Source organism: Triticum dicoccoides, chromosome 2B (genome assembly GCF_002162155.2).
Source record: "Triticum dicoccoides isolate Atlit2015 ecotype Zavitan chromosome 2B, WEW_v2.0, whole genome shotgun sequence".
NCBI classification, from domain to species: domain Eukaryota; kingdom Viridiplantae; phylum Streptophyta; class Magnoliopsida; order Poales; family Poaceae; genus Triticum; species Triticum dicoccoides.
The window spans coordinates 688,233,703-688,236,467 of NC_041383.1; positions in this window are offsets into that span (position 1 = coordinate 688,233,703).

Genomic DNA, 2,765 nt, shown 5'->3' on the forward strand with positions numbered 1-2,765 from the left:
GGTACGGCCATGAAAGAACATTTGTGCTTGGTCAGTCTTCTAAACTCTCAAGTGTCCAAGGTATTGGCTGCAGTTTTGGAAATATATACTGGGTGATACAGGTAGATCAGATCACCGTTTGGGACACCGTAACTTCACTCAGAGAAAAAGTTCCGCCGCTCATCTACTTAGTTCAACATTTATAAGGAAACTTATACAAATTTGCATCAAATTTGTATAAATTTTCTTAGAAAAACTAAATGGTCCTAGGAGTCCGGTAATAAGAACCCGACACGTCGCCTATCTACTCCAGAGGAGTTCCATCCTCACTACAGTAGCCACTGGGTAATTCGTGTGGACTTTCAAGCAGTATGATTTGATTTTAACTAGGCGGGTAGATGGATTGTCCCACTTCGCAATCACCAGTTAATTACGGCATGATCGTGAAACTGCATTTGACTCATTCACTTCCTTGTTTGCCGCTACGTATTGGTATAGCGTCGTGCTGAGCTCCTATCGTTTGCTTCACTCATCCATTCATTAATGTTGCACGTGGTACGTGTGCATATGACAGAGTTCGTTGGATCGAGATATTTCACCATGATCATAATGCAAAATCTTCACACACAGGCTGAGTTGTTTAATTTTTTGGTTTCGTTAACCTACCACGTATGATATGATCGCCTATAAATCCACTGAAACAACTGATCTAGAAATTTTTGAATCAAAGGGCTCGACATCATCCCGGAAAGAAGAGGTGCTTGACATTGATAAAACCTAGAAGAAGGGAAGACATTCTAGCACGGGCAGAGAACATGAGGTCTATTTGCAACAGACTACCTTTTGTCCTTCAAGAATGATATGCAAAAGGTGCTCGGCATAAAGGTGTCGAGTGGACAAGCATGCACCTTAGGGCAGGGAAAACTTTGCCACTCTAGCTTTTGCCGACTTTGCTTATATGCCACTCTAGAATTTAACATTTCACTTTTGTCACTCTTAGCTTTTGACAATACATCACAAATTTCATTGTGTGGCAAAAGCAATAATTTTTTATATCACTTTTGCCACTCTTAGCTTTGACAATGTATCACAATTGCCACTTTGAAAATTGTGCTTTTGCCATGAAATGGCAATTGTGATGTATTATCAAAAGCTACGAGTGGAAAACTGAAATGTCAAATTCTAGAGTGGCATAAATAAAGTCGGCAAAAATTAGAGTGGCAAAAACAAAGTTTTCCCTGCTGGAAATTGTTCTCAACTCTTTTACTAGCAGTTTCGTCGTCGACAGCGACAAGGGCACAAAGGATAAGATCCAACTGTACAATGTGATTTCTTGTCTCTCCATTGTCTCTACAAAATACTACTGAGTATGTAGGATGAGGCGCTGGCCGGCTGTAAATACGCAAGTTGATGCTTTAGACAGAGGCACGTTTGTGCAAGTTGCTTGTGCTGTTTCTACGCCATGTACTACTTGTATATGAATTATTATTATTATCACGAATATGCAAAAAGCTTGCGTATCATTGCATTGATAGATAGAAGTAATAGCAAGAGCAATAGTATATGAAATGAAATAGTATATCAAATATGACCGGTTTTTTAATTGATTATTTCCACTTGGAAAACGTTGGCGGTGGATTAGGGTTGGCCTTTTCTGGAGCTATGGCTTGGAACACAAAGCAACATTCGTTTTTTTTTTTTGAAAAGGAGTGTAACCCCGGCTTCTTCATCAGAACGATGCATACGGTCATCTTTATTAGAAAAACATCCTGTCGATAAAAATGGACTTTGCTAGGGTGTGAGTGAGTCACAGACCAGACCTATGGCCATGGGTTAAGATGGGTTTAGATGCTCTTATCGTCACTGTCCTGTCCTTTGCGTGTACGCCAGCGTAATCTACTTTGGTCTTCAAATTTCCCGTGCACTTAACAGGTAGGTTTTGGCCTTATCGCGGCGATTCACATGGCGTTAGAATTAGTCTTTGCACCGTTTTCTCCTCGAAGAGCAAGCTTGCAAGCATAGCAAAGACAATCCTGACTTGCTAAGTCCTAGTAACAGATATTATTTGCAGGGTCTGCATGCATCAGAGAGGACCTGGCTGTAATTTTTCCATACGACGCGGGGTCCTATCTGCAATGGCTTTGGGCTGCAGCATTAAAAAGTCTGCAATCGCTATCTTGGCCTATTGTCCTTGTTTTTTTCTTTTCTCACTGCGAGTACAAGATCTATGCCGATCACGGATGACACGGCCACATGAAGGTGCGTCTGCTTCGCTCGCCAGCGGATGACCGATGGGAATCTTTGCCTGGAGACTCCTCGCATCGCATGCGATACCACTGTAGAAACCACAAGAATCCAATCCTCGCTGGCCGCTACAGCATCCGTCTATTCAGATTCACCCATTCGTTCGTTGGTTCCAGCGGTTAGCTGCCGCGGCGCGTATGATGCATGCAAGTAATCATGGAGCCGTTATCTATCCATTCCATGTGCGCACCGCGTCGTCCCCGACCATGATTGCGGCGAGCATCGTACGTTGTAACGAACGCCCCCGCATCAGCAGAGTTTATTAACGAGTGAAAACGACCGGTGATGTGCTATCATCATTTGAAGGGTTCGGCGCGCCATCATTGTCAGTCACGGCGACAGTGAGATCGAGCATCATCCCGCGGATCATGTCAGCTCCTTTGTCATAGCAGTGCCAATTATTCCAATGCCGGAAGGAAGGAATATATCGACCCCTTCCTTCCGGCATTGGAATATCTTGCTCATTAAGCATGTCCACCGAA